The sequence below is a fragment of the Schistocerca nitens genome, chromosome 5 (assembly GCF_023898315.1).
Source record: "Schistocerca nitens isolate TAMUIC-IGC-003100 chromosome 5, iqSchNite1.1, whole genome shotgun sequence".
NCBI classification, from domain to species: domain Eukaryota; kingdom Metazoa; phylum Arthropoda; class Insecta; order Orthoptera; family Acrididae; genus Schistocerca; species Schistocerca nitens.
This window is the reverse complement of record NC_064618.1, coordinates 564,972,166-564,985,774: the sequence shown is the minus strand read 5'-3', so window position 1 is coordinate 564,985,774 and position 13,609 is coordinate 564,972,166.

Below are 13,609 nucleotides of genomic sequence, written 5' to 3'. Positions count from 1 at the left end.
TCTGCCCGACGGGAGGTCCTCGTCACACGCCATTATTACACTCCTGGAAATTGAAATAAGAACACCGTGAATTCATTGTCCCAGGAAGGGGAAACTTTATTGACACATTCCTGGGGTCAGATACATCACATGATCACACTGACAGAACCACAGGCACATAGACTCAGGCAACAGAGCATGCACAATGTCGGCACTAGTACAGTGTATATCCACCTTTCGCAGCAATGCAGGCTGCTATTCTCCCATGGAGACGATCGTAGAGATGCTGGATGTAGTCCTGTGGAACGGCTTGCCATGCCATTTCCACCTGGCGCCTCAGTTGGACCAGCGTTCGTGCTGGACGTGCAGACCGCGTGAGACGACGCTTCATCCAGTCCCAAACATGTTCAATGGGGGACAGATCCGGAGATCTTGCTGGCCAGGGTAGTTGACTTACACCTTCTAGAGCACGTTGGGTGGCACGGGATACATGCGGACGTGCATTGTCCTCATTGTCCTGTTGGAACAGCAAGTTCCCTTGCCGGTCTAGGAATGGTAGAACGATGGGTTCGATGACGGTTTGGATGTACCGTGCACTATTCAGTGTCTCCTCGACGATCACCAGTGGTGTACGGCCAGTGTAGGAGATCGCTCCCCACACCATGATGCCGGGTGTTGGCCCTGTGTGCCTCGGTCGTATGCAGTCCTGATTGTGGCGCTCACCTGCACGGCGCCAAACACGCATACGACCATCATTGGCACCAAGGCAGAAGCGACTCTCATCGCTGAAGACGACACGTCTCCATTCGTCCCTCCATTCACGCCTGTCGCGACACCACTGGAGGCGGGCTGCACGATGTTGGGGCGTGAGCGGAAGACGGCCTAACGGTGTGCGGGACCGTAGCCCAGCTTCATGGAGACGGTTGCGAATGGTCCTCGCCGATACCCTAGGAGCAACAGTGTCCCTAATTTGCTGGGAAGTGGCGGTGCGGTCCCCTACGGCACTGCGTAGGATCCTACGGTCTTGGCGTGCATCCGTGCGTCGCTGCGGTCCGGTCCCAGGTCGACGGGCACGTGCACCTTCCGCCGACCACTGGCGACAACATCGATGTACTGTGGAGACCTCACGCCCCACGTGTTGAGCAATTCGGCGGTACGTCCACCCGGCCTCCCGCATGCCCACTATACGCCCTCGCTCAAAGTCCGTCAACTGCACATACGGTTCACGTCCACGCTGTCGCGGCATGCTACCAGTGTTAAAGACTGCGATGGAGCTCCGTATGCCACGGCAAACTGGCTGACACTGACGGCGGCGGTGCACAAATGCTGCGCAGCTAGCGCCATTCGACGGCCAACACCGCGGTTCCTGGTGTGTCCGCTGTGCCGTGCGTGTGATCATTGCTTGTACAGCCCTCTCGCAGTGTCCGGAGCAAGTATGGTGGGTCTGACACACCGGTGTCAATGTGTTCTTTTTTCCATTTCCAGGAGTGTATTATTATAGTTAACTGTGGGGCGTCATGTGTTGGCCCGTCAGGGTATTTGAATTTTCACAGCTTCTACTCGCATTCAAAAACGAATTGCATCCAACAGAACTACTACCAGCATCTAGTTATAACAGCACTCTGGTACACGGTAAACACAAATACGGCCTTTAATGCTGTAAACTGAACCTAAACTAAAGTCGACGATCAGGTCCAGAGAACCGCACGATGCCGGCCGGCCGTCGCATCATTCTCAGAATTATAGCGCCATACGGTTGCGGTGTGAGGTGGAATGGGTTTTGCACACCGCTCTCCAGTCTGTTGTCGGCTGTCCATACTTCGGCGTCACTGCCTGCGAGTCAAGTACCGAGCGAAGTGGCGCAGTGGTCTCAGTACACTGGACTAGCATGCCGGAGAACAACGGTTCAGATCCCTGTGCTTACATACACATTCAAAGTTTGCGTGATTTCTCTAAACCGCTCCCGGAAAATACCGGCCTGGTTTCTTTGAGAAGGGGACGACTGATTTCGTTCCCATCCTTTCGTAATTCGAACTTGTGTGCTCCGTCTCTAGTGACATCGTTGGAGACGAGACGTCAAACTCTAATCTTGCTTCGTTCCTTTTCTCATTTAGGCAACTCCTCAGTTAGCTTCATGAGGCTGAGTAGGCCTCTTTCCAGCTCCCCCACCAAGGGAAAGTCCCTGGCAGTTTCGGAATTTCAACCCGGTTCCTCCACATGGCTGTCGAACGCGCTGACCGCTCAGTGTTATGGAAGTGAACTTTAGGTAAACAGCCAAAAAAAAAAAATTGTGATGCACTGCATTTTCACTCACTTTTATCTCATCCGTGGCGTTACGTGGGCTACCGTAGAAGCCACCTGACGGAATCTGATAATCCTTGCTTTTCTGTTGGTGGCCTCAGGATAGCAGTCATCAGTAACCTCAACCCCTATTGGCACGCTGTTTGCATAACATGAATCACTCATGGCTCAGTAGGGCTGGTTGACATCATACCACTAAGAAACTACTTGACAAAACGTTACAAAAGTTAATATATATCCTGCTGAACTAGGAAAATGTAAATGAGAACAATGAGATCTGGTTGCGGAGAAAGCACTTTCCTCGAATTTCGTACTTTAGTTTCTTTCTACTGTCGTAATTATAAGATGACGTGGTACAGTAGCATACCGAATACACTGAGGTGACAAAAGTCATAGGATACCTCCTAATATCGTGGCCGACCTCATTTTGCCCGACATAGTGCAGCAACTCGACGTGGAATGGACTCAACAAGTCGTCGTCTCACGGGGAACGTGCAAGGGATAAGTCCCTGCAGGTGCACTATCCTCTGTGCCTTCGGTGGCTCAGACTGATAGGGCGTCTGCCATGTAAGCAGGAGATCACGGTTTCGAGTCCCGGTCGGGGCACACATTTTCAACATGTCCCCAATGATGTCTATCAACGTCTGTTTGCAGATAGGGCGTCGATTTAATTATCATTTCAGTTTAGATAAGCTGCACGGTGATCAACGGTATCTGTTCTTTCGGGAACAGATACTACCTTCATATATCGTTGGAAGTCCCTTGCAGAAATGTTGAGCCATGCTGCCCCTATAGCCGCTACAAGATTTTGTGTACAAACATACCTCTCGATTATGTCCCATAAATGTTCGACGGGATTCATATCGGCCGATCTGGGTGGCCAAACAACTTTCTTGAATCGTCCAGAATGTTCCTCAAACCAGTTCTGAAGAACTGTGGCCCGGTGACGTGGCGCATTGTCTTCCACAAATATTCTGTCGTTGTTTGTCAGCATGACGTGTATCAATGCTACAAACGGTCTCCAAATGGCTGAACATCTAGAGGACCCAATCCATAAAGGACCCAACACCAACCTACAACCTGGGTCCATGCCTTCGTGGGGTCTGCGCCACACTCGAGCCCTACCATCAGTTCTTACCAACCCAAATCTGGACGATCCGACAAGCCTACGCCTTTCCAGTCATCTAGGGTCCAACCGATATGGTCACAAGCGCAGGAGAGGCGCTGCAAGGGATGTCATGCTGTTAGCAAAGGCCCCTTTGTCTGTGGTCTGCTGCCATAGCCCATTAACATCAGTTTTCGCCACACTGTCCTAACGGATACGTTCATTGTGAGTCCGACTTTGATTTCTGCTGTTATTTCTCGCGGTGTTGCTTATCTGTCAAGCACTGAAAACTCTACGCAAACGCTACTGGTCTCGTTCAGTAAGTGAAAGCCGTCGGCCACTGCGTTGTCCGTGGTGAGAGGTAATGCACGTAACGTGGGATTTTTGGCACGCTCTTGACACTGTGGATTTCAGAAAGTTGAATTCTCACAGATTTCCGAAATCGAATGCCCCATGGGTCTAGCCCAAACTACCATTCCGCATTCAGAGTCTGTATACTCCTGCCGTGCGGCCATAATGACGTCGGAAACCTTTTCGCACGAACGACCTGTTCACAAATGACAGCTCCGCCAATGAACTGCCCTTTGATACCTTGTGTATACGATACTGCCACCAACTGTATATGTGCAAATCGCTATCTCTTGACCTTTGCTACAGCATTATAGTATAAAGGACGAACTCAGCCTGTCTCGACTAACTCTCAAACAAAGAATACGGTACAGGATTTACTTAAGCTCCTTCATGGAAGATACTACTTCTTAAAATTTCATGAAACGAGAATATGTTAGAAAAATACAATGCCTGGAAATCGTACCCCTTGTACCTTTCCACAGTAGAGACCTCAAAGCTCTTTTCCATCTATCCGCTTTCCCCTCAGCGGTTGACACAAATATGCCATGCCTTGTTTAGTAGCAGAAAACCTGTCGTTCTGTGGATCATATAGTATGCGACCCAAGATGACAAAATATTTAGCCTAACTCGCCTGTGTGTCACTGAATTTTTCTAAAAGCTGGTGGTTTCAACGCACAAGTAAGACAGCAACTCTCTCTGCTTCTAATTTATAAATTAAAGTACATTATTTTTGTTCACTGTTGATTGACACTAGGCAACAGAGAGTGTTCATCAAAAAAGAGAAGAATTTTTTTCACCAAATACGAAAATTTTAAAACGTGGAAGTTGAATTCGCTCGTTCCAGGAAGTACATTACTGGCCATTAAAATTGCTATACCAAGAGGAAATGTAGATGATACACGGGTATTCATTGGACAAATATATTATACTAGAACTGACATGTGATTACATTTTCACGAAAACTGGGTGCATAGATCCTGAGAAATCAGTACCCGGAACAACCACCTCTGGCCGTAATAACGGCCTTGATACGCCTGGGCATTGAGTCAAACAGAGCTTGGACGGCGTGTACAGGTACAGTTGCCCATGCAGCTTCAACACGATGCCACAGTTCATCAAGAGTAGTGACTGGCGTATTGTGACGAGCCAGTTGCTCGGCCACCATTGACCAAACGTTTTCAGTTGGTGAGAGATCTGGAAAATGTGCTGGCCAGGGCAGCAGTCGAACATTTTCTGTATCCAGAGAGGTCCGTACAGGACCTCAAACATGCGGTCGTGGATTATCCTGCTGAAATGTAGGGTTTCGCATGGATCGAATGAAGGGTATCGTAACACATCTGAAATATAACGTCCACTGTTCAAAGTGCCGTCAATGCGAACAAGAGGTGACCGAGACGTGTAACCAATGGCACCCCATACCATCACGCTGGTTGATATTCCAGTATGGCGATGACGAATACACGCTTCCAATGTGCGTTCACCACGATGTCGCCAAACACCGATGCGACCATCATGATCCTGCAAACAGAACCTGGATTCATCCGAAAAAATGACGTTTTGCCATTCGTGCACCCAGGTTCCTCGTTGAGTACACCATCGCAGTCACTCCTGTCTGTGAAGCAGCATCAAGGGTAACCGCAGCCATGGTCTCCGAGCTAATAGTCCATGCTGCTGCAAACGTCGTCGAACTGTTCGTGCAGATGGTTGTTGTCTTGCAAACGTCCCCATCTGTTGACTCAGGAATCGAGACGTGGCTGCACGATCCGTTACAGCCATGCGGATAAGATGCCTGTAATCTCGACTGCTAGTGATACGAGGCCTTTGGGATCCAGCAGGGCGTTCCGTATTACCTCCTGAACCCACCGATTCCATGTTCTGCTAACAGTCATTGGATCTCGACCAACACGAGCAGCAATGTCGCGATACGATAAACCGCAATCGCGATAGGCTACAATCCGACCTTTATCAAAGTCGGAAACGTGATGGTATGCATTTCTCCTCCTTACACGAGGCATCACAACAAATTTTCACCAGGCAACGCCGGTCAACTGCTGTTTGTGTATGAGAAATCGGTTGGAAAATTTCCTCATGTCTGCACGGTGTAGGTGTCGCCACAGGCGCCAACCTTGTGTGAATGCTCTGAAAAGCTAATCATTTGCATATCACAGCATCTTCTTCCTGTCGGTTAAATTTCGCGTCTGTAGCAAGTCATCTTCATGGTGTAGCAATTTTAATGGCCAGTAGTATACATGTGTCACATGCGAGACAGCTTTCAGCTACCCCCATGACAGAACTGCAGGTCCGGGGACTGTATGGGCTATGTAACTGGACCTCTTCGTTCGGGTCCTCGACTGCCTAGTTGTTCTTGAAGTGCTTTTCCAGTGTAACGTGGAAGTGAAGTACAGCACTATCGTGAAGAAGCAACATGACAGTACCTCTAAAAGCAGTACTCCCAGCAGGCGAATCAGTGCGTTCTGACTGGATAGAGGAAGGTATCTCTATGACAGTGTATTGATTCAGACCTCTTAACTAACAGGACATTGAGATAATAACTTTGTGTCTAGGAACGAGTTTCTTTTACAGTACATTGTCCTTATCTACCCCTAGGACATAACTGAAGCAGCTACAACATACGTCAGGTGTATCCCTCAGAGGTTGTAAGTGTAGCGATGAGTCGGTTGAGCATTAAGGATAACCCTGAGATGATACAAGCTCGAAACCCAGTGACCCATTTGGTGAACCGATGGCTCCCCACGACACCATGTGAAATGAAAAAAATGAAATCACGCAACGGACAACTAACTGGCTATCTAAATGAAACAGGAGTGGCCCAATCGAACATGAAATACAGGTACCTCAACTCACATGAAAATACTGATAAGGGTTTCCATCAGGATACGAAATGAAACGGAAGGCCATTATAGCAATCCTACTTATTGCTAGATGCATTTATATGATTCTAATTACTGAATGAAAAATAGAAATAATTACAAAATGGCATAAGGATGTGAAAAACATGTATGAAAGACGTGTATACATGTGGGTGGATTTGAGATAGTCCACCAACATCGCCAATGATTGATGAATGAGTTGATAGCCTAAAGAAATGACAAAAAGGAGTGAAAAAATGGCTGTTCTCTCGCCTGAGTGCATACTGAGTACAGTTAGCTAATTGTGAGTTAGTTCAGAAGAATGAAACTTTGACGTGGATGTAGTAACTTTACGGTCACATCATCGTGACGTATTCAAATGTGGCCCATGCTTACAACTATGCTGATACTCAGATGCAGATGATGACCGTATTTGTGGCTGAGAATTCTAAGTTCAGTTGTAAAGTGAAGACATCAATGTTTTGTCCCTAAGGCCCTGTGATGAAAAAGTGTACTCTTTCATGCCCTAAGATGAAGTGCCTTTTTTCTTCTCCTCCATAACATCTAGTTGGTTATGCCAGCGCCAGTATCCATCCTGAATTCTAACCAATGAGAAGTTTATAATACTTTCAGCAATTTCCCTTCTCCTAACAAAACTGATGTGGTAAGCAGTATTACTGAACTATATCTTAGATAGGGGGCAGAAGAAAAATGGTTCAAATGGCTCTGAGCACTATGGGACTTAACAGCTATGGTCATCAGTCCCGTAGAACTTAGAACTACTTAAACCTAACTAACCTAAGGACATCACACAACACCCAGCCATCACGAGGCAGAGAAAATCCCTGACCCCGCCGGGAATCGAACCCGGGTACCCGGGCGTGGGAAGCGAGAACGCTACCGCACGACCACGAGATGCGGGCGGGCAGAAGACAATTTCTCTCCCACTATATATAAGTTTTCACATTTCCTCCAGTCATAACGGCGGCATGCAAACACTTCTCAGCAGTCATCCCCACTGCCAAAATAATCACTATGAACCAATGGAAGACCTCATAAAACTTAAACATCTACACCTGTGACTATTTTCGGCGTGCAACAGCCGTCTCCCATGTTTAGTGTGTCGTGTTTTTGTTATGCCATTGCAGATCTTTTTTTTTTCTAAATGGTATTCTCTAGGTGCACACTCTGTCGGCCTGTTACCCCCCTCAGCGACTGCCTGGTGATTTCGCGTCTGTTGAAAAAGCAACGCTTTGTTTATAGCTTGTACCTGCCTGACCTCTTGCTTTCAGCAGAAGCATTTTTATTGTCAGCGTGCCACGTTTCCTTTTGCATTCTAGCTCGTTGTCATAGCTGGCTGGCAATCCCAAGTTTACAGAGAAACTCTAGAAGCACCCATGACAGTACAGAGTTAAATCAAAGATTACTACTTGTATCTGCAATCATTGGTATTAGATTTAATTGCTTGCATACATTCACGTAGCGTAAAATTTTAATGAATTGGGTATCCTCATCTTAATAATGATTTATTAATAAGGCTATGCAGCAGTTTTTGAAAAACTATCCTGTAACAGTGTCCTTTCTTAGAGAGGCTGAAAATCCGAATTTTATGACTGCTCTACCTTGAACAGTAATTAACTTAGCTGCGGCTCTCAATGTTTTATATCGGCTGTTACGTGCAAGTAGTAAGAACTGGGCACTTTTGAGCAAACTTTTAACACAAGTTTTATAACAATTTTGTAAACAGCCTCTTTTGTTGATGTATTCCAGTTTCCTAATATCCTCTCAATGAATCTAACCCTGTCTTACACTTCTAACAATTTATTGTATTTTAACATCGTGTCTAAACAGCCGTGCATATCAAAATCTCATATGTTTTGCTTCCATAGTTTTGAGCGATCTGATTTATTCTACTCCTGTAGCATTCGTCCTACACGTAAAGCCTGCAGTAATTTAGCGAAGATCAAAATATATGACACATTTTTTTCTGCATTTCCAAATAGTTTGTAGTTTCTGTACTGGGTTCAAATTTGTGTCTAGATATTACAAGACCTTAGTATATAGTATAAAGACTAATGACTCTTGCAGAATTTGGTGACTAATTCCTCTCAGTTTTCGAATTTTCAAGAAAATTCGTTTCAGATAGCAATGAAACGACACAGGAGCTACATCTGTACTCGCGTTTTACGTTTGTCTTTGTCTTTACTGGACTACATTTTCTAAAAAGATTAATTGATATTGATCGCCTTGGAAGATTTATCCATGTGTGAGGTGGTATCTGCCCTTTTGACCTACGTAAATAAAAATGAAAATGCATAATTGCACAAAAAGATTAATTAAATATCATTAAGTGAAGATGCACACTGAAGAGCCAAAGAAATTGGTACATGTGGCTCATATCGTGTACGGCCCCTGGGAGCATGCAGAGGTGCCGCAACACGAGGTGGCATGTGGTATGGACTCGACTAATGGCTGAAGTAGTGCTGGAGGGAACTGATCCCATGAATCCTGCAGGATTGCCCATAAATCCGTAAGTTTAGGAGGTGGTGGAGATCGCTTCATAACAGCACGTTGCAATGCATCCCAGATGTGCTCAACAATGTTCGTGTCTGGGGAATTTGGTGGTCAGCGGAAGTATTTCAACACAGAAGAGTGTTGCTGGAGTCCCTCTGTAGCAAATTCTGAACAAGTGGGGTGCCACATTGTCCTGCTGAAATTGCCCAAGTCCGTCGGAATGTACAGTGGATGAATGTATGCAGCTGATCAGACAGGATGTTTACGTACGTGTCACCTGTCAGAGACGCATATAGACGTATCAGGGGTCCCATATCACTCCAACTGCACACGCCCCGCACCACTACAGAGCTTCCACCAGCTTGATCAGTCCTCTGCTGACATGCACGTTCCCTGGATTTATGAGGTTGTCTCCGTACCCGTACACGTCCATCCGCTCGATACAAATCGAAACGAGACTCGTCCGACCAGGCAACATGTTTCCAGTCATCAACAGCCCAGTGTCGGTCGTTCTTGCCGGCCGCGGTGGTCTAGCGGTTCTGGCGCTGCAGTCCGGAACCGCGGGACTGCTACGGTCGCAGGTTCGAATCCTGCCTCGGGCATGGGTGTGTGTGATGTCCTTAGGTTAGTTAGGTTTAAGTAGTTCTAAGTTCTAGGGGACTTATGACCTAAGATGTTGAGTCCCATAGTGCTCAGAGCCATTTTTTTTCGGTCGTTCTTGACGGGTCCAGGCGAGGCGTAAAGCTTTGTGTCGTGCAGTCAACAAGGGTACACGAGGGGGCTTTCGGCTCCGAGAGCCCATATCGATTATGTATCGCTGAATGGTTCTCACGCTGATACTTGTTGATGGCCCAGCGTTGAAATCTGCAGCAATTTGCGGAAGGGTTGCATTTCTGTCACGTTGAACGGTTCTCTTCAGTCATCGTTGGTCCTGTTCTCGCAAAATCTTCTTCCAGCCGCAGCGATGTCGGAAACTTGATGTTTTACCGGATTCCTGATATTCACGGTATACTCGTGAAATGGTCGTAGGGGAAAATCCCCACTTCATCGCTACCTCGGAGAATCTGTGTCCCATCGCTCGTGCGTCGACTTTAACACCACGTTCAAACTCACTTATATCTTAATAACCTGCCATTGTAGCAGCAGTAACCGATCTAACAACTGCGCAAGACACTTGTCTCGTATTGGCGTTGCCGACCGCAGCGCCGTATTCTGCCTGTTTACATATCTCTGCATTTGAATGTAGATGACAGTTTCTTTGGCACTTCCGTGTATTAGCATTTGTTAACATTTACGGCATATATACCTCCAAAAGAGCCTCGCTAGTACAGGAACGCCGAATAATGTTGGATACACTAACATGTATACAGTCAGTCTTGTAGGATAATGGGTACTCGACGTTGTTTGCTTGGTTCAATTATATAAAACGTTTCTCCTCACGGTAGATGTGTAGTTTCCTGGAGCTTGAGTAGAGTCAGATGTGAATGAAGGTTTGACAGAGATATTAGACCAAAAAATGGTTCAAATGGCTCTGAGCACTATGGGACTCAACATCTTAGGTCATAAGTCCCCTAGAACTTAGAACTACTTAAACCTAACTAACCTAAGGACATCACACACACCCATGCCCAAGGCAGGATTCGAACCTGCGACCGTAGCAGTCCCGCGGTTCCGGACTGCAGCCCCAGAACCGCACGATATTAGACCCTCATCCCCTCCAAAACTGAGTAGAGGAGTTTTGAACACAAAAAAGTCTCGAATTACTATCTTGAAATATTTATTCTCATATGAGTTTGCGTTCAGAGAAAGATCATTATTCGTAAATTATCGCTTTTTTTTTGGGGGGGGGGGGGGGGAGAGATACAACCTCATACGTGGATAAATCTTCCAAGGTAATGAATTCGGTATTAACACGAGAGATTAACATCCTGTTGACATTGACACCAACCGAGAAGTGACAGTGAGCATATAAATAATCGACAACGGTTTTCTTGATGTATCTTTCCTGGGTTTCGCCTGAAGACGTATGGGAAAACGACGATAGCTGGTGGCTGGATTGCGAGACGGGGATTTGAAGGCCGCTTCTTCTCAACACGATTCCAATGTATTTTGCACTTTGCTACGTCGCTCGATCTGTCACATTCAATACATTACCGGTGATTAAGACTACCGCAGTAGTACCATATATCCGAGTGCAACCTGGTAACCAAGTTCAGCGTCATTTACTCAGAACTAAAGTGAAGAAACCTTCCAGGTGTTAACAGAAGATCAGTTTCAGTGTATTATACAATAAAGGCAGTGACAGGTACCACGTAAAAACAGTTCAGAGAGTCTCTTCTGCAAAAAGTGGAGGTCAACTCGACTGAGCCAAAAATGTTGGGCTGTTATGCCCAAGTTGGAGAAATAAAAGAGGAACAAGAAATACTAGTTCCTATTAAGAAGGTTATAAGTTAGAATTCAAACCTAACACTAGTGTTGTTCACTGTTGTTCTGAGAAACACTGGATAAGAAGTGTAGCGTAATGTAATACCCGTCGAAGTGGCACGGCAGAAAAAAAAATGTCGAGCACGATCTTTCTACCTTACATCCCCAGGGTGTGGGGCACAGTCGGTGGTATATAACGAAAAAACAGCTTCCATACCGTATACAAACTAACAAAGAAGATCAGAGAACATATCATACCGTCAAAGGTCAAAATGGATCCACACGCTACATCGGAAGTATACTGCATACAGACCATCCATCAATACCAAGAAAACCGAACGTAAACAGTAGGAGAGCTTCTGTGAAGTTCGGGAGGTAGGAGACGAGGTACTGGCGGAATTAAAGCTGTGAGGACGGGGCGTGAGTCGTGCTTGGGTAGCTCTGTCGGTAGAGCACTTGCCCGCGAACGGCAAAGGTCCCGAGTTGGAGTCTCGGCCCGGCACACAGTTTTAATCTGCCAGGAAGTTTCATATGAGCGCACACTCCGCCGTAGAGTGAAAATTTCATTCTAGAATAATAGGATATCTGTTAAGATATCAGGGAATGACTTCCGTGGGAGCAGAGGGAGTTGTAGAAGACAAAAATTGTAGAGGGAGACAGAGATTGGAATGCATCCGGCAAATAATTCAGAATGTAGGTCGCAAACGCTACTCTGAGATGAAAAGACTGGCACAGGAATTGAATTCGTGGCGGACCGCATTAGACCAGTCAGAAGACTGACGACTAAAGGCAGAAAAAGGAAACCACCGAAACTAGAATAAGGATGGATGAAGCAAAGAAGATATCAGTAGTCTGACAGAGAGGGAGAAAGGTTTCATAAATAAAAGAGCGCATCATGTATCAAAAGTTATTGAAATGGAAGTGAGAAAAATTCGTGGAAGCGTACGTCTGACGCACAAGGCTGTACGAATGCGATCTGGAGAAGACGAAGCTGGAAGCTTATGAAATGACGTTCCATCGAAGAAGGTTAAAAATTAAGTGAACAGGTAATGTACTGTACATTAAACAAGAGGGCCATAATTTTTGACAATCTTGCTTTACAAAGAGGTACTCATCGGAGATTTCAGTGGTCGTTTTGGTAACAACGAACCTTTGAGGAAGATACTGTGAACAGCAATAAATTCATATTAAGACTTGTGTCACCGGTCCGATTTTAAAATCTTTAAATGTTTTTCCCTCTTAAAAAAAAAAAAAAAAAAAAAAAAAACCTTACTTCCACTCATTTCACGAGTAACTTGCAGTTGACGATTGCCTTTATTATTTCAAGGCGAATCCCTGACGTCTTATGATTAGTATATGAATAACGGAAGCGAGGATGGAGCGGAAAAGAGTATCATTTGCCCATGTATAACGTAGAAAGCTTCCACAATGAGTCAAAAATCTTCTTTTAAAAACTATGACTGGTTGGTAAATTGAAGATAAGCAGGCGGGTAATGCAAAAGAAAAATCTGATTGTTTGCAGAAGTGCCTGTTTGACGAAGCAAATAATACTACAGAACAACAGGAATAGAACTGGCAATTTGTAATACGTAGTACGAGGGCTGTTCAATAAAGAACGATCATAATTTTTTATGGTCATAATTTCTCGCGCTAAAATTTAATCTTATGCTATTCTGTTAGCTTAATGTGCAGCAAACACCCCGCAGTAGTTTCATTGTTAGGCCTCCTGGTTCCCGCCTGTGAGAGGCAGGCAAGTCAGACAAGTTCAGCATCGCCTACCGCTGCAATGGAGGTAGCACGCGAGGAACAATATGTGGCTCTGAAATTCTGCTTTCGTTTCAACAAATCTTCAACTGAGGCCAATACATTGTTACAGGAGGCCTATGGAGAGTCTGTTCTTCCCTGCAGCACAGCTCGAAGGTGGTTTAAAATGTTTAAAGAGGAAGACAATCAGTTGCAAAGGAAGATGGACCCGTGCTCCAGTTACTGCTCTTACGGAAGAAAACATTAACATTGCTGCTATCATTGTGAGAGAGGATCGACGAATTACCTTAAGATCACTTTC